Below are 18,529 nucleotides of genomic sequence, written 5' to 3'. Positions count from 1 at the left end.
GCGAATGAACTGCTGTTGCAAATTGACGCATACGACAGGATCCAGGCAATAACTCTTATGGCAAAATGTGGGCTGACTGTCATGGCAGAGCTTCCTTATAGTTCTGCTTCTCTATGTGGCTGAAGGAGGCTGTCTCTCACTTATCTCTGTCCCACCTTCTATAAAACAGCTATGCAAATAATACATCAACTTGTCACCTGTGTCATTACGGCTGTACACTGGTGTCCTGGACCACTGGTCCTCAAAACCAAGTGTGATTTTGTATCAGCTGGGGAGCTTGTTAAAAGTGCCTGCTCTCTGGCCCCACCCCAGGGGTTCCGGTTTGCTTATCCTGGGACTGGACCCAAGAGTCTACCTTATTAACAAGCACACCGGGGGATTCTGATATACGTGGTGTGAGTGCTTATAAGCTTTCCAAGATTATGGTTGACACGGAAATAAGAAACTTAAACTCTTCACAAACCACCTGAATTGAGAAACTCTGATGTTCTCCTCAGATTTGCATCATCCGCAAATAAGCCCTTCTTGGATGTTCTGACAAGCGCCTGATAAACATCTTGAACAGGAGAGTCAACAGCGGAGATTTTAAAGATGGCTTTGACCTATTAAGCAGATTTATTTCAAGGGAAACAAATATTGTAATGATGTTTTCATTGATGCCCAGAACATTCTGGAAGCTGTGGACTATTTTCAGGTTGTTAAGTATGCATGGACAAGGAGGCAATCAGAAATGGCAAATAAAAAGTCCTAGAAAACAGGAATCAAATCAAGCAGCAAAGTTGGCATTTTTCTTGGGAGTAGTTATAGCCACATACTCCTTAATTTACGGAGTTAACCATGGCCTGTTTGCCTAAAGTGGGGAATGTAAACCTGCAGACAGAGTCAACAAGCTAATAAACCAGACATCTGAATGTGTCATATTACCTTTTTTTTTTTCTTCTTCAGTTCATTCTTGTTAATTCCGGTTAGGATGAAATAGAATAGCTGGCTAGGATTATTTACAATTTTTCAGGAGACTAAGGGGCTTGCTGGCATTTATGTCATGTCTTTTGGGGTGAAGTGGTTAAAATGTTATGTGTCTTGGCATAACCCAACAGTGATCATCTATTGGGGTATCAATATGGTCTCAGACAGTGAATTATTTGGGAGTTGGATTTCTTAATATTACAGATCGCCAACTTCCATTATTTATATATTGCCATTATAAGCAAAATGCCCAAAGATAAAATATTCTTAATGGATTTTTATTTTTACTTAAGGGAAAGAGAATAGTTATTGAGCATTTAAACTTTATAAAGAACTGAGGATTAGACTAACCCTTAAAATTTTATCATTAGAAATTATGCTATTTATTTACAAGTGCTGAGATTACTTTCTAAAGTTTACTACAAATGAAGCAAGTAAAAAATTATTTAATGAGGGTATATTTTAAAACAATGAAACTTACATGATATGTATTAGCCTTGTCTTTTTGACTAATATTTTTGCAAGAGTACAAAGGTAGAAAGGAGGAAAATACGGAATTTTGATGAATAGGAATGATTTTTAAGAATGATGTGCTAGCAGCCTATTATACAGAGTGAAATAAGTTTGAAAGAGAAAAACAAATATCATATACTAATGAATACATATGGAATCTAGAAAGATGGTACTGATGAACCTATTGGCAGGGCAGCAATGGAGACAAAGACAAAGAAAAGAGATTTGTGGACATGGGGTGGGAAAGAGACGGTGGGACGAATGGAGAGAGCAGCATGGAAACATAAACACTACTATATGTAAAACAGATGGTCAGTGGGAATTTGCTGTATAATGCAGGGCGCTCAAATTGGTGCTCTGTGGCAACCTAGAGGGATAGGATGGGATGGGAGGTGGGAGGGGGGTTCAAATGGGAGGGGACATACATATACCTATGGCTGATTCAAGCTGATGTATGTCAGAAACCAACACAATATTGTAAAACAATTATCCTTCCATTAGAAATAAATAAAAATGTTTTTAAAAATAGCTGAATAAAGGAGAGGAGCGAGAATAAGTCTTCAACATCAAAAAAACAAAAACAAAAACAAAAACAAATGATGTGCTAGCAGGTCTAAACTTGCTCCCTCTCATATGTACATATTTTTATATAGTTTGTGCTGCATTTGTACTTGCATTTTAAAATTTCGTTCTGTATCTGTGCTCTGCATGTACGCAGACCCCTGAAATGATGTATACAAACTCAGAATGAAGCATCTGGAAGCCTTGATAAGCTGTTAACTTGACACTATTCTTAGAACTCAGAAACTCTCAAATGGATTTTCATTTCAGAAGAATAAGCTTGTTGCTTCTGAATTATGCATTCATGCCTGGATTTCCCTTATTTATGGTCTCTGGTAATGCCATGACTGAAGACTGTGTGTCCTCTTTTCAAGGACTTGCTATGCAATTTAGGTGCCTGAGATTATCATGAGCATAAAATAAGCCTCAGCTAGTTACTGCGAGGGTTGTTCGCATTTTACTAGGACAATTGACGATGAGGAACAGTCAGCCGAAAGGACTGGAGGGCATGAAGGTATTTTTAAACACATGCTTTCATAAAAGGTGGTCTGAGATCATGGACGGGGGTGCACACCTGTTAGAACGGCTACATCTGCCAGGTTTGGTCAAGCCTCAGTGTTCTCCCAGTCCTCCTGCTGGAGCGCAACGTCCTGGTGGGTTCACTAGACCGACTCTCCATCATCTCTCCCTAGAGTCTTGTTGATGAGGCTGGTAAACGCTGCCTTTTCCTTGGCCATCAGACTGGAGTTGTCGTTGCTCATCAGGTAGCAGGGTACCAGGACGTACCACAGAGTCAGCATGCTGTTGATACTCGTGGCTGAATGGAGGTTCATGGGAAATCCTGTCTCTACAGTCTGGGATGAGGTCACACACATACTTTGCCTAAAGTGAGCTATGTCCCTTTTTTCTGGACCATGGCTGGAATTCTGGATGGCCTGTTGGCCTTTAGTGATGTATCTTCCCTGTGTGCATGCATGCTCAGTCACTCCACTTGTGTCCAATTCTTTGTGACCTATGACTGTAGCCTTCCAGGTTCCTCTGTCTATGGGATGCCCCAGGCAAGAATACTGGAGTGAGTTGTCATTTCCTTCTCTGGGAGATCTTCCTGACCCAGGGATCAATCCTGCATCTCCTACATTACCCCCTGAGCCAGCTGGGAAGCCTGTATCTTCCCTACAAGAGAGCAATCTCAGGAAGCCCATTGTAGGGTAAGCCTCTCTCTTAGTGGAAGAGACCAGAACTAAGACCTGGGCTGGAGTCATGGCATGGGGTCATCCTTGCCTGATTCATGGATTATTTCAGCATTTCCTGTATGAACACAGAAAATCTGGAATCTAAGTACTCATGCCAAATCTGCACTCACTCTGGGACTGTATGAAAGGCATTTCTTTGACCCAAGAACTACTTTTCTGTAACCCATTGAAGCAGCACCATGAGGGGTCTTACACAGATAATATCAAACTCTCTGGGGGTAGAGTGGCTTTATTTTTGATAGCTGGAGGGATGTAGTGTTTAATATTAGTGTCTTACGAATATAACACCATCAACTATAATGGCATCATCACCTTACCTTCTTTTTGCTTTTCTTCTCTTTTCCAGGTGGAAGAGCTCCTTATTTTATTTCCCAGAGAGTTATAATTCATAAGTGTAGTCTTTACATTATTGTTTTTACTCAGCAGGTATTAATATGTGATGGCTCAGTGGTAAACACCATGCAGGAGACATGGGTTTGACCTCTGGGTCGGGAAGATCCCCTGGAGAAGGAAATGACAACCCACTCCAGTATTCTTGCATGGACAGAGGAGCCTGGCAGGCTATAGTCCATGGGGTCACAAAAAAGTCAGATACTAAACAACATTAATATGTGATAGTGTCTTTTTATTTTGTGAAACCCTAAGTGATTTTGAAACATAAGCATTTTGGAAATAGTCCTTTATTTGTGAGGAAACAGAACCGTCCAAGTGACAACTTAGTTCTTTATTCCATGTCCATTTATTCATTTAGCAAAAGTGTTCACTGCTTGCTTGCAATGTACCCAGTGAGGCACTGTGGGGAGACAGATGACTAGCAGCGGCTTTGGCATGATATTCACAAGGTAGAAAGAAGAGTGTTTATTACAGAGATACAAGCAAGTACGAAGGAGCTAGCTCTGTGATGCTCCTGAATTTCTGTTTGGCCTTTCTTTTTCTCCATGTGTGTGCTAGGAAAAACAAAAAAGAATAGCAGAGAGCTGTGGTCAAGCCCAAAGAGTTTCATAATAATTGCTTCCGAGGTTAACTATTAAACTATGCAGCAGTATGGTTTTTCTCCAAATTTCGAATTCATGCAGTATTAGGATGAATAGTTAGGTACTTTTAACTTTTAAAACTAATATTTAGTATTTGAACATTTTCTCCCAAGAAAATAGATATTCATACACTACTGCTGATTTTTTCCATCACTAGAAAGATCCAAGATTCATCAGTCAGGGAGAAAGCAGTTTACTTTCAATTAAAAAAAAATAGCAAAAGTACTGCAATAAAATGAATGAAAATATGAAACCATCTGTATCTCCAGTGATAATGCCAATGCAGTGTATACTGTAAACAATACAATTTGTTCAAGTCCACTTTAAAGGAAAGTGGTTTAGTGTGCATATATAAAAAAGGAAAAGAAATCCTTTCTTTATTCATAGATCTCATATGCAACACACACCGCCATATGTGCACAGATGTTACATGTGTATATATATCTCTAAACACTCTTGTGGCCCCCATAGGAAATTAACATAGGTCATCACCAAACACAACCAGTATTTGAACTGTCACCTTTGTCTGTCACTTAGAAGACAGTTCAGGTCTTTGTTATCTCTGGTCCTTGGAACAATGCCATACTCGCCTCCTGTCTGCCCATCCTTTCTAGTCTTTGCAGTGTTATCAGAATATTTTTCCTATGACATGACTCAAGTCACATTTTCTTCCTCAAAATTTCCCAAAGCTGCAAACCTACAGAATGCAGGCCCATAAACTCCATAGATACATAGGAACCACAGCTTTCCAACTGTTTCTAATACAGTCTGAAAAATGCCCCTCCCTTTTATTCTTTTCCATCAGGTTTATTACAGGACATTGCATATGGTTCCCTGCACTGCATACCCCTCTCCCCTTTCTATTGCCATCTTCCCTGTCCTGGAAACACGGGCGTCACGGACAGACCCGGTCCAGAAGCTCTGCCGCAGCCATTTAACTGCACCACGTATCTGGCACTCGATAGTAAACGCACTACTTGTGTAAATCCATTTTTTTCCCCTCCCTGAATGAGTCGGTGAGCCCCAGAAAGGCGACTAGGAGTATTTGCAGAAGCCCTTAAACATTTTAATAAATGTGCCCTGGTTACTTGGCTAGGGCTGTGATATTGCGAGACAACTAGGAATAATTTCTTTTGCCTGCAAACCACTCCCCCCACCAACCCCCGCCATTTCCGTGGGAAGCGCTATCAACTAGGACTTCCCATTAGGCCGGGGAGACCACCTGTAACTGGAGCTTTAGGTTGGGGAGAGGGAGACGGTGGGGAGCAGGAGGCTGCCTGAAAAACACGAAACCAGCCTCAACCTCTAATTCAGATCTTCTCCATTAACTTAGTCTTTCTGGGACACCCACCCGGTGCAAAACGCCGCCAATCTGACTTCTTTTTTGTTTTTTTTTTTTTTCTTTCAAAAAGGTGGGTGGGGGGAACCTGCAGTCCCCAAGCCAGTAAATAACTCACCTGAAGGTCAGGTATGCCCTCCCCCCACTCTCCCGGGGGTGTCTGGGAGGGGTGGGGGTGGGGGGCGGACAGAGAGCCCAGCAGTGATCGCAGTAGAAACCCGGAGGCTCAGGCGATTGGCAGCGGTCTGGAGGCGTCCTCCCCAGCCCGACCCCGCGCCGGGATGAAGAAGGCGGCGGCGGCGACGCGACGGCCCTGAAGTCCCCAGCGCCCCCTCCCCCGCGGCCGAGCCGGCTCCGGCGCCGTCCCTGGGCGTGTGCCCCGCCGCAGCCCGCGGAGCCTCCCGAGTCTCCTGCCAGGGGGGCGGGGAGCGCGGCGAGCGCCCGCGTCTGCGGCTGCCTCCCCACGCCCGAGCCTCCGCGCCGCGCAGAGGACGCGCGCCCCAGCCGGTCCCCCCGCCGCCGCCGCCGCTGCGCGCCCGGGCCCCCCGGCCCAGCCCAGGTAACTTTTCTGCCTGCGGGGCCGCGGGGTCTGAGGGAGGCGCGGGGGCGCCGGGGGCGCAGGGCTGGCCGGAGGCCGGGGGCGGGCGCGTGGCTGCGGCGCCGCTCAGCCGCGCGAGCCGGGCACCCTCCCCGCCCGGCCTGCCGGGACCCCCGCGGGGACCCCCCCAACAGCCCGGCCGAGCCGGGGCGCCGCGCCCGGGGACGTGCCCGCCCCGCCCGCCCTGCGCTGCAGCATCGCGGGGCGGGCGCGCGGCCCGAGCCCCGGCCTCCGGCCCGGGGGGCCTCCCCCGGAGCCCCGGCCGAGAGGGGCGGCTGGCCCCTGCTCGGTCAGTTTCCGAGCCCCCCCACACCCGTCCCGGGCGCCATGTTTTGAGTTACCCCTCGGGGTGGGGTGGGGGCGGGGGCGACACTGCGGCGCCGCCCGGGGCGCGGGGAACCCTGCGCGCGGTGGCGGAGGGTCTGCGCGGGGCTCGGCGGGCGCGGGGCCGGTAAGGTGCGCTCGCACAAAGCATCTGCACTCCAAGCGGCCGCCGCTTTTATGTAACTTGTCCGCTTCGCCGAAGTGGGGCGGGCGGCGGCCCCCGGACGGCGGCGGAGGCTGCAGCGGGCGGCCGGGGAGGGGGAGGAGGCAGCGTCCTCCTAACGGGGTGTGGAGTTGGGGTGCGGGGGTGTTCGGGCACCTGCGGGGCCGGGGACCCGGGGGCGGCGCAGCTCACCTGGCGCCCGCGAGGCTGCGCTGCCCCGGGAGACGTGTGCGCGGGCGGCGCTGCGGCGGCTTGGGGGCGGGGAGGCCGGGGCGCGGGGCTCGGGACCCCGGGAGTCGAGGTCTCCGCCAGTTGTTCCGGGCGGGTGTTTCCCGGTGCCTGCCGCGGGGGCCCCCGCTGCCTGGGGTCTCCCCTCTTCTCTCGCCCTTCTCCCCCCCACCCCCCCCACCCCAAGTTCACGGCTTCTGCAATGCGGTGGGTGTGGTTACCTAGTCTGTTGCCCCAGTGGTCCTTCGCCGCGGGAGCGGTCTCCAAGTTGTCTAGGGTTTTTTTTCCTTCTTCAGTCCCAGCCCAGGGTTAAAGTTGAGATGGTTGCAGAACACATAGAAAGATAAAGAGAACATGTGTTGTTAATTACGCCTGGAGGCCGGCATGAGAAATCCTGAGAGGGCCAGGCAGCCCTGTCATGCGTCGCTTGCATTTCGTGTTTAACTTGGTGTTTTAGTCTTTTTTTTTTACATCAGTCTGGCGGAATTGTTTTTGCAGATACCCCGCTCGTCCGTTTTTTTTTGGGGGGGGGGGTAGGGGGAAGGGGTCCATTTTAGGGTCTCTGGGGCGGCCAGGTGTGCGTTGGAGTTTATCCTGGTAGCATTAACTTTCCTAGTAGAAGAGCTATCAGATCAGACCAAGCACTAAAAACAGTCTTTTTGAATTTTGCACTGATTTTTAATATTTCAAACAAAAATGGTAAACCTCCATTTATGATCTGGGAACCCTAGACGCAGCAATTATACAGCAAATTGAGCAGAAAAGCCCTATTAAGGAAAAGAGCGCATCTAGTTTGAGTAAACTCTGGGGAATGGGAGGTGATTCGTATCTTGAATCAAACAGCGTTTGTTAAAAATGCACGTTAATTTTGGTATCAGACTTTCAAAACTTTAGTTAGAGTAACAAAGTCATTTCGAGAGGAAATAAATTCCATATTGAGAAGCCTGACTTTAATTTGTTAATTTCAGAAGGCATTGATGAAAATAAAATAGCTGAATACTAAATAGTCTCATTTGCATTATGATTTTCTGGTGGTTTAGAAAAGCAACATACCAGATGCACCAGTTACTGCACACAGTTTATCGAGCTAATACACTTTAGGCAAATAATTTTGGCAGCGCAGAACGTGTTTTCTGAATGATTTATCAGTAGCGGGAAGAGTGACCGTTTTATTTAATGTGTAAACCCCTTGGAGGTGAAGGATTGAGAAGATGGAGGTCAAAGGTCAGTATCTCAGCGCGCTGTTTACATTTCGTTTTTAAGTCATTTCTTCTGTACCAATGCGATTTAGGTTAAAATTAAAAGCAGGTTTTGTCAATTCTTGTACAGTGCTTGGACTTTGGCCAACTTTGAATTGTGTTGAAATAGGACATCTGGGATTTTTTTTTTTTTTTAATTGATCAGAAGCTATCTTATCTATACCTTGGTCTTGAAACACTGGTCAAATGCATTAAAGGGCCACCCAGGGAGAAGGGAGGCAACTGTTCATGGACCAAGAGATGTGATAATGTCAGTATTTTGTGAATCCTTCCTTGATTTACAGTTTGTTGGATTATTATGGCAGGGACATACTATCCAGTGTATTTAAGTTCATAATTTAAAAAAAGCCTTAAAATTCACAAAATAGAATTCACGTCCTCTCCAGTAAAATAGAACTCTCATGGAAAGAGACTACTGAAGTCCTCGAGTTCCTTGGTCATCTTTCCTCCCCAGCCTCTTCTAAGGATCCAACCACTGTTTTCCTGTGAACGTCAGCTTTATTGTGAAATAGAGACTTACTATGGAAAACCATGACTCAGGTTTATCTGTGGCACCTCTTCCTTTAGAGAGATCTCTGATGGTATCACTGCAGCATCTCTACACAGCTGCTAGCTTGTTGGGAATTCATCGGGCACTCCTGGAGAGCTCTCCTCTCATTTGATTCCTCTTGGCTGCAGAGAATTTGTGTGCTCAGAAGCAGGAACTGGAGCCGTGAAGTCACTGCCCTGTCTGGTGTTGTGACATCACTATGGCTCAAAGGAAACAAGGGTGGGGCAGGCAACACCAGACCGTCTGAAGCATCTTGCTGCTGTTAACTTTGCCTGATCCATGAATGAGGCTCTCCTTTCTCAAGTTGAACTGCACATAAGGTATTGTTTGAAGCATGAGATATGGATGCAAACCTGCATGGGAAAGTGTGTTTCATAGATTAAGGAAGCAGGGCGTGTGTGTGTGTGTGTGTGTGTGTGTGTGTGCGCGTAATAGAAATTATTGACTCTTCCTCTTATTAAGGAAAATACTGTTAGTTTTCTAGGAGGGCCATTGAAAAATCATATTTAATTAACAGGTATATATTAATGCAAAGAATAGAGTCCATGTATTTCTTACTCTTTTTGTACCTAAGTAGCATTCTTGCTAAATTCTTGGTGTAGGTGATTAGTCTTGTCTTTCAAAAGTGTGTGGTGTGGTGTCTCTCAAGATACAGTCGATTTCTAGGTAGACCGTGTTCTATCTGATGTATTTTCCAGTGATGTGTTTGCAGTTGGCAACTAGAAAAAAAAAATAGGGGAAAGAAAGCAAGAGGTTTCACAATTGTAGAAGATAACCTGCAGTGATTTGGGGTAATTGATTTTTATGTAAGTGTTTGGTTTATGTGTAGACAGTTTTATAATTCAGCACTTTTGAATTCTCTGAACTGAGCATTCTAGTGCAAAGATGATCCCAGACAGGCCACACCTGAATTTGTGATAAATCAGTTTCCTGTTGTTGAATTCCTGAGTTGAATATGATGCAAGCATAAAGGAGACCCACAGGACAGCTGCAGCCTGGGGACTTCTCACCGTCTCCTCAGTAAGATGACTGACCTTTTCTCATGTGAGGGTATTATGTACGTGGGACCTGTGAGCAGTTCTCATTTAACCGTGTCACTGTCCAGAACACAGTGCCAACACAAAAGGGAAGGAAAACAAAAAAAAAAAAAGAAGAATAGCCCAAATAGAGAAGTTGAAATTAAGTACCAGAACTGCAGCTGGATTCGTTGAAACGTCTTTGGTGTTGCATTTTTAGACTTAACCATGATTGGCTAAATTGCACACTTCACAATTGTAAGCTTCTATTAGCGCCAAACCCCTAATTCTTTGGTAATTTGTGGTACAGAGGAAAAAGCTGACAACTTAATTTTTAGATGGCTGACATTTTGATACACTGTTCTTATAACCCTTCCTTACAGACTTAAAAAAAAAAAAAGAAAAAGCAGAAAGGTTTGTATTCAATCTAGAGAACAGTTGGGATACTTCCTCTGCCTCATGTGCTGTTTTTTTCTCTCCACTTAAACTGAATGAGTGCCTGTTGTTTGGAGGGACTTGTCTTCCTTTTGCTTGGAGTTTCATTTCCAGACCAGCACAGGTCTAAACTCGTAGGGTATTGAGTAAATATTTATGGAATTGGATTAAGAAGTAAGGCCATATGTGACTTATGCTTCACTATTAAAAACTAGTTGACTTCCTTAAAAATGAGAATGCTCAGACTCTTGTATGCAGTTGTTTTTAACCGCATGGTTCTCTTCACAATGAGTTTGCTGCTCTGGCCGCAGCTCAGATTAGGTAGGTTCTAGAGGTTTTGTCTGATCCAAGAAGAGAATACTGTAGGTACCGTGAGAAAAAAGGACGGCTTCTTTGAGAGAAGACGGGCAGGCAGCCTGCTTCCCTTCCTGCCATCTCTAATTGGTGTCGTGGGGACATCAGTAGAGCAGATGTACTCAGAAGGGGAGAGGGATCAGATGGAGGGAGACAAAAGCTGAATGAGGGCTGGGCCACCATATTGATCTTAATGTTGAACTAAGAAGAGAAAAACTATTTTCTCCTTAAAATTTTTTTTATTTTAATGTTTTTAATTGGAATATAATTGCCCTACGATGTTGTGTTAATTTCCGCTATACAGTGAAATGAATCAGCCTTATGCATACATGTATCCCCTCCCTCTTGAGTCTGCCGCCCACCCCACTCCCCCATCCCCACCCTTCTAGGTCATCACAAAGCCCTGAGCTGAGCTTCCTGTGCTTTATAACAACTTCCCATTAGCCATCTATGTAGATCTCTCTTCTTTGGTCACTTTTTATGTATGTTGTATTTACATTGTCCAACAATGACTTTCTCTGTTTTAGTCAAGCCCCACATTTCATCCTTTCTCTAAAACAAACCTTTTTTTTTTTCTTCACATTTGCACATCTCTGAAATTGGGAAGTGTCTTACAATTGCTCTCAGCCATATGGCAGAGAGAAAGCTGGCAACTGAATTCATTGATAAAGACGCAGACATCAAAAATTGGAGATTGGGTGTCAGTTGATTGGAAGGAAATCTTGGAGCCATAATGGAGCACGCATAAGAAATAGCACATCACCCACGAAGAAACATAGGTGGTATTTACTGTGTAAAAGCATAGATCATGGTAACTGAATCAGCATGCAATTTGAGAAAGTTGGATTTTGACCTATAATAGAATTTTTTTGAGTACCTTGGCTAGTTTATTTTATTTCTCTTTGTGCATGCACAGAATATGTAATTAAATGTAAAAGAGTTCTCTAAATAAATAGAAAATTAAAATTTCAATGTATGAGTCACCACTTAATTGGCAGAGTGCTATGTATTGTGTTATTTCTTAGAATTAATGGTGTCATGAATTTTATGAGATAGGGTTTGTCACTTGGCTATGCAAATTTTAAAAAGATGCTCTATGGTGTTCAGTGCTTATTCACATGCCCCCTTCTATGTATTTGGTAACTTAGGTGCATCCCTTTGTAGGAAAAATCTATTGAGCGGTCTTCATTTTCAAGTTTGGCTTTTCCATTTGGGTCCTTGGAAGATAGTTGGACTTTGACTAGTCATTGAGAATACATTCCAGATAGAACACTCCCTAAGTTAGGAGGCCTCAAGGTAACTGGAATGTAGTCTTTACCCTGGGGAGTAATAGGAGATGAGTCTCAGGAGACAGTGTGGGGCCTTACGGTGAATATGAGACTAAAGAACATTTTGGACTTTGCTAGGTACTAGGGAGCCATTGAAAGTAGTGGAGTAGGAAAGACAGTGTTCATCTGGTGATCAGTGTAGGGTGTATTGCAAGAGCAGGAGTCTGGAGACAGATGGCCTTTTGTTAAAGGAGTAATCCAAAAAATTTCAGAAATTGTATGTAATGCTAGTTCCTCTCAGTGATTGATATTTTGGCAACTCACAACATATTTTTTGTGATCGTATTTAGTTGAAGGGTAATTATTGCTTTTGGACTGATTAGGGTGGAAAATGAAATGTTCAGAAGATGGAATGATTTGCATTCCTATTTATCCTTCCAGTTAAAACCTGTTATTTCAGGTATTAAGAATAATGCATACTCCCTGTAAAATATTTTCTAATAATATCGAAAAACAAGCAGAAGAAACCGCACTGTCTAGAGGCTCCTGTTAATAACGGTGCTCGGTTGCTCACTCGTGTGCTCGTCTCTGTGGCCCCAGAAACTGTAGCCCGCCAGGCTCCTCTGTCCCTGAAATTTTTCTGGCAAGAATACTGGAGTGGGTTGACATTCCCTTCTCCAGGAGATCTTCCCGACTCAGGGATTGAACTCTCTTCTCTTGCATCTTCTGCATTGGCAGGCCGATTCTTTACCACTAGCTCCACCTGGGAAGTGACTAAAACAACAACAGTAGCAATGTGTGTGTTGGAATCTGACAGCCCTGGGATGGGCTCCTAGGCTTGCTATGTGGTTGCCGTTGACGTGGATCAAGTCTCTTGACTTCTTGAGTCTATTTGATCACTTACGAAATGGCCATAATGTTTAGATCCCGGGGTTATGAGGGTTAAATGATACAGTACATGCAAAGCACTGCACATAGTACCTGGTACATCACAAGTGTTGGTTAATAGACACAGATCCCTGTCATTGTTTAGATGATGAGTCATGTCCGAATCTTTGCAACCCCATGGACTATAGCCCGCCAGGCTCCTCCCATGGGATTTCCCAGGCAAGAATACTGGAGTGGGTTGCCATTTCCTTCTCCAGGGGATCTTCCCAACCCAGGGATCAAACTTGAGTCTCCTTCATTGCAGGTGAATTCTTTACCACTGAGCCACCAGGGAAGCCCTACTGGCTAGTGTCTTAATAAAGATAATACACTTAATAAATAAATAAAGATAATACACTTAATAAATATAATACACTGTAATAAAGAGTCCTAATGATTGTGAGAATGCTTAGCATGGAGGAGGGACCCTTGTCTGGGTTTCTCTATGGCTGATCCATCACTTACCACTTTTGTAGCCCTAGGAAATTAATATAAAATTTAAAAGGTTAAGGAAATAGGATTAAGGGTTAGTTTTCTTATCTGTTAAGTAGGGATGATAATCATGTAATGTAATGGTCTGGAGTATGAAATGAATGTCTAATTGAAAATATGTGGCTCTTTAATACATCTTCAGTTGAGGTTAGTTTTCTCTCCTTATGATGAATAATAGAAAAATGGAATGAAGTCAGTGAAGCAGAGATGCTTCTATGAGAAAGTGTGATCTGCTGATCAAAATCAGGCTGAGTGCTTTGGGCCTTACAGATGTTTTCAAAATATTGTGAGATTCTTAACTTTCATATGGGGGCAACAAAACAAGGCATCGATTTAATAGGATCTGAAAATGAATTCACTGACTCAGCAGACATGAATTTGAGCAAATATGGGGAGATAGTGAAGGACAGAGGAGCCTGGTGGGCTACAGTCCATGGGGTCGCAAAGAGTCGGATACAACTGAGTGAGTGAACAACAAAAGCAGCAGCAAAGAAAAATGAACTCAAGAGGGAGCTTCCAGGGGACTTCCCTGGTGGTCCAGTGGCTAAGACTCAGCACTCCCAGTGCAGGGGCCCAGGTTCGATCCCTAGTCAGGAAACTAGATCCCACATGCCACAACTAAGAGTTTGCGTGCTGCAGCTAAAGATCCTGTGTGCTGCACCTAAGACCTGGTGCAGCCAAATAAATAATTTTTTTTTTTTTTTTAAAGAGGGAGGTTCCAGTCCTTGGACCTACAGTTGCAATGCAGCCTAAGGGTCTTCAGAAGCTTTTCTGACAGTATGGCCCAGTCTCAGTAGAGATCCAGCAGGTCAGATGAGCTATCTGACCCCCATCAGATAGCCTTTCTGCTTCTCACTGCACCTTCTGCAGGTGCCTTCAGACACCCATCTTGGAGTGCTGCTCTTCTGGATGCTGTATTTTAAGCTGGGGGACCAGCAATACACAAATAGGATTTCAGATTGGGATGAATGTTCTGAAGTAGGACCAGGTCACGGTGTTGAGATGGGTGTAGAGGGCTACTTCAGATGCTGTCACTTGGGGATCTGTTACTTGTTAAGTCCTTCCTTCTTGTTTGTACCCTTCCTCTGCAAGTGAGACATCAACCCTTAGATGGTGATCGGTGCCAGGCAAGAATTGCATCTTCAATCAGTGTCTTCGGGCCTCATACAGCACCTGGCTGTGGTCCCATGCAGGCTCCTCTGTCCATGGGATTCTCCAGGAAAGAATAATGGAGTGGGTTGCCATTCCCTTCTCCAGAGGATCTTCTCAGCCCAGACATTGAGCCCCGGTCTCCTGCATTGTAGGCAGACTCTTTATCATCTGAGCCAAAAGGGAAGCCCAGCTACTGAACACATAGCTTTTACACTCACCAAGCCCTCTTTCTTATACCTTACCTTTCTCGTGATATGATTTTTCTTGAGAACATGCATTTTTTTCTTTCTCTAAGTTTGGTTTCTTGAACCTTCCCACTCAGATGTGGGCTTAACCATGCATGAAACTAATGGAGCCTGTACTTAAGTTTAAATTCAAACTGTATCATCTTTTTCTTAAAGAAGGTTTCCCAAATTTGTAAAAGTGTTGGCGTTTATGAAACCTACACCTGCCTCTGATCTCAACCTGTATTAAATCCCCGCCTTTTCTGAATTCTTACTGTAACTGTGGTTCACTTGAACCCAGAACTTTTACTATGTCCCAGTTCATCTTCTCATGCGTGCACACGAAAGGTAGGTTCAGAGGCTTGGATTTGTGATTTGACTGAAAGGCCCTTCTGGACCTCTCAGAGATGTTAATTCTCATGTAGGAGCGTAGAACAGCCCTTCCTTCCTGCGGAATCACCTTCATGTTGTTCAGTCACTCAGTTGTGTTTGATTCCTTGCAACCCCATTGACGGCAGCATGCCAGACTTCCCTGTCCTTCACTGTCTCCCGGAGTTTGCTCAAACTCATGTCCGTTGAGTCAGTGATGCCATCCAACCATCTCATCCTCTGTTGCCTGCTTCTCCTGCCTTTTATCTTCCCCAGCATCAGGGTCTTTTCCAATGAGTCGGCTCTTTGCATCAGGTGGCCAAAGTATTGGAGCTTCAGCTTCAGCATCAGTCCTTCCAGTGAATATTCAGGGTTGATTTCCTTTAGGATTGACTTGATTGATCTCCTTGCAGTCCAAGAGTCTTCTCTAGCACCGCAATTTGAAAGCATCAGTTCTTCAGTGCTCAGCCTTCTTTATGGTCCAACTCTCACATTTGTACATGACTACTGGAAAAACCATAGCTTTGACCAGATGGACCTTTGTCGCCAAAGTAATGTCTCTGCTTTTGTCACCGTCATGAGCCAATGGTAATTTCCCATTTGATCCAATCCAATTTTCGAGCTGTAAGATATGGAGTGTGATGATAATCAGTAGTTTTTTCTTAGTGAGTTAAGGTAGCAGATATTTAGTTGAAGGAACATCTTGGATTTTTTCCATGCTCTGCTCCCACTGTTCTGTGCCTTCATTCCTTCTCCTGATGATGAAATACATCCTGAGGACTTAGCGTTAGGACTGTGCCAGTGTCAGCGACAGAACAGGAAGGAAAATGAGCAGCAGCCGCTCTCTGGACTCCCCCAGGGCATAGACCTGTCACACTGCCTATGAAAGGAGCATTGGGCTCCAAATTCTCCCCAAGACGCTCACCGCCCAGACTTGGGGTGTGGTCCTGGCAGAAGGGAGTGAGGTCTAACCTGAACCTGAACAGTTTCCAAGAATCAGCATGTGGCGGAGAAGAAGGGGAGGGTCTGGTAGGTTCCAGAGTGGACCAGAGAGAGGATGTTTGTGGGGTGACTGACCAGCAGGTACAAAGGCCAAGGGGGAAAGGATGCTTAGTCAGAAATGGTACATGACTCAGGGATGAGATTGGGTCCAGGAAGAGCACTGGGGAGGTGACAGTGTTGCAGAGGTCCATGGGGTCCACAGGGCATCCAGGGAGAGATGTCCGGTAGCCTTCACGCCAGAGTGGTCCAGCTTCTAGATCAAGATGGGGACTCATTACAAAAGGATGCTATTAACACCTTGGAAGCTGAGGCCCGGGAGAGGGTGAGTGAATAGGGTGTGTGGAGAAGGAGAGGGATGGGGAGGGGGGCACAGACACGCCTGGAATCATGTTTAGAAGGATCAACGCTCAGGGCTCCTGGGCATCCAGGAGCACCCAGGCCATCTTGTGCCTGCAACAGCTTTGGTTCAGCTGCTGTGACACTGGTGCCTCATAGGGACTCAGAGAGCAGGACCCATCTCCTCTGGGAGCACCTGGTGTTTTTGCTTCCTTGCTTTCCTTGGTTCTGAGGATGGAGCAAACTGCTGGAGGTAGAGGTCGGGGTGGGGGCAGCAGGAATTGGGGGAGCCCATGCCCCCAGGAATCTTTCCCACATACAGGTGAGGTGTGAATTACACACCTGTATATATGAGATCCTTTTATCCACGGTGGTGGTTTTTTTTTTAAAGAAGTATATTGAGAAGCAAAGGTGACATTGCTAAAAATGCCTGCCTCCTACATAGATGAGGGGCTGTGTCTAAGGTGACACTGGCGACAGTGTAAAGCACTGAACATAGATTTGCTGTCTTTATGCAGCCGTTGTCTGTGGACCCTAAAAGGCTCTAATGTTTGAGTGCCAGGAACGTGATGACAGCTTTTTCAGCCCCTTAATTTGTTCCCTGTCTCCTCATACCAGAAACGTTTCCACCAGTGGTAAGATATTCCTGATCACAGCTGATGAGAAATGCTGGACAACCTTGTCCGTTACATAGCGATCCATGTCAGGATGACCAATGGATGGGTCTTAACTCAGATCTCAGAGGACGTGGAGATGGGGTGAAGATCTCTCTTAGAATTGTGTGTAATATTTCTGATGCCTGAAATAGTTGAACCATAGGTACAGTGACCACCTCTGTATCCAACATCCAGTTTTAAGAGATAAAGCGTTACCCCAGATTGCTTACTTTCTCTGTGTTCTCCTCTGCAGTTGTACCACCCTCCCTCCTCGGAGCAGCCATTCTCTATAGCATCACTAAATTATCTGTGGTGATGTTCACATTTAAGCAACTTTAAACAGTGTCTTGTACCTGTCTCTCTGCAGCTTTGTTCATCCTGTAGGCTCCATGACCTCCAGGAGCCCATGGTGTAGTTCTTGGGGGTGAAAACCGATGCTTTCACCAGAGTTCATGGCTTCCTCACCAGGCCTTGAACAGGATTGTGCTTCCCACCTCAGAACATGGTGCAGCCCTGTATCTTCACGCTCTGTATCCCTGGATTCAGCCGACCATGGGTTGAAAAATACCTTTTCAGAATGTTCTAGAAAGTTCCAAAAAAGCAAAATGTAAATTTGTCCCCAGCAGCTATTTACATAGTACTTTCATTGTGTTTACAACTGTTCACATAGTATTTCCATTGTGTTAGGTGTTATTGAAAAATATTTTTTTAGAATGTTCCAGAAAATTCCAAAAATCAAAACTTGAATTTGCCCCCAACAACTATTTACATAGCATTTGCATTGTATTTACAACTATTTACTGAGTATTTCCATTGTGTTAGGCATTATAAGTAATATGCATGCTCAGTCACTTCAGTAGTGTCTGACTCTTTGCGACCCTGTGGATTGTAGCCTGCTAGGCTCCTCTGTCCATGGGATTTCCCAGGCAATACTGGAGAGGGTGGCCATTTTCCTCCTCCATTGCAGGTAGATTCTTTACCTTCCATCAGGGAATCCCATAAGTAATCTAGAGGTGATTTAAAGTCTATGGGAAGATGTTCAGGGGTTAAGCAAATACTGTGCCCTTTTACAGGCTTCTCTGGTGACTCAGTGGTGAAGAACCCACCTGCCAATGCAGGAGATGAGGGTTTGATCCTTGGGTCAAGAAGATCCCCTGGAGGAGGGCATGGCAACCCACTCCAGTATTCTTGCCTGGAGAATTCCATGGACAGAGGAGTCTGGCGGGCTACAGTCCATGAGGTACCAAGAGTCGGACAGGACTGAGTGACTGAGCATATGCCGTTTTACATAAGAGACTTGAGCTTCTATGGAATTTGGTATCCGAGGGTGTCCTGGAATCAACCACCCCTCCCCAAAACAGACACCAAGGGATGAGTGTCCTTGCTGCCCATCAGCCCGGGACATCCTCCCTTAGCAGGTCTACATAGCTGCCATTGCACCCGACCCCCTTAACGTCTCACCACCCCCCAGCACTGTCCCCCTGCTCTGCCTCCATTTTCTTCATATGAG

The 18,529-nt window shown here is 45.3% G+C and overlaps 1 protein-coding gene across 5 annotated transcripts in view; it reads left to right on the top strand.

Annotated features, from left to right (window-relative positions):
- The window catches only part of EPB41L3 (erythrocyte membrane protein band 4.1 like 3), a 225,957-nt gene that overhangs the window by 81,279 nt on the left and 126,149 nt on the right, over positions 1 to 18,529 (top strand). Inside the window, exon 1 of one of the 5 annotated variants that reach the window (XM_043443955.1) lies at positions 5,533 to 6,225. The exons of 2 other annotated variants lie outside the window; for them this stretch is intronic. The gene's annotated coding sequence lies outside the window, so the exon portion shown is untranslated. Of the gene's footprint in view, positions 1 to 5,532; positions 6,226 to 6,681; positions 6,716 to 8,962; positions 9,109 to 18,529 lie in introns of those variants that run through there. 2 more of the 5 variants (XM_043443957.1, XM_043443956.1) reach the window with 2 other exon arrangements.

Source organism: Cervus canadensis, chromosome 23 (assembly GCF_019320065.1).
Source record: "Cervus canadensis isolate Bull #8, Minnesota chromosome 23, ASM1932006v1, whole genome shotgun sequence".
Taxonomy (NCBI): domain Eukaryota; kingdom Metazoa; phylum Chordata; class Mammalia; order Artiodactyla; family Cervidae; genus Cervus; species Cervus canadensis.
Note: the sequence above shows the minus strand (reverse complement) of the source record. Positions and strands in the feature narration are given on the sequence as shown.